The following is a 671-nucleotide window of genomic DNA, read 5'->3' on the forward strand; positions in this document are numbered from 1 at the left end:
GTGAAGTTCCTGGGGGCTCACTCTTGGTGGTAGTGGGGTACCAGTTGTATGGAATTTAAAGCAAATCCATAAATTGGGGAAAATCTTGGATTTTGTAGCCAATCAGACCTCCCAGGGTTTCAGACAGGTAGAAGCCACTCTTTGAAAGGTGGATGATAACAGACACATTCAACAAAACCACTTAATGGAACACTGTGCAGCTTTAGATCTCCTTTTTGCCCAAGTTGGGGGCTTATATTTGGTACTGATCAAAACTGACTATTGTACCTGTAGTGGATTGAATTATGTCCCCCCAAAACTTATTGAAGCTTGAAATGTGCCCTCAAGTTTTATGTATTTGCAACTTCGCCCCCATTGTGACTGCTAAGAGGGTGGGAAATCATATTATGGTAATTGAAATGTGGATCCTTGAAGATGTAATTAGATAGTAGGACCGTGCCACAGTGAAAGGATTAAAAATGGTGGTCAGGGGCGTGGTTCTGAGGGCTTCAAAAGAAGGGAGGGGAGAGTCTGTCTCTCTCTGCTCTCTCTGCTCTGCCATTTCACAATGTGATACCCTGCCATCACTGAAGTCACCACCAAAGAAAGCCTCCACCAGCTGTGTTCTCTGGACTTTGGACTTCCTAGCTTCAGAAAATGTAAGCAATAAATTTCTTTTTTTTTTTTTTTTT

The sequence above is a fragment of the Galeopterus variegatus genome, unplaced genomic scaffold, assembly GCF_000696425.1.
Source record: "Galeopterus variegatus unplaced genomic scaffold, G_variegatus-3.0.2 Scaffold5318, whole genome shotgun sequence".
NCBI lineage: Eukaryota > Metazoa > Chordata > Mammalia > Dermoptera > Cynocephalidae > Galeopterus > Galeopterus variegatus.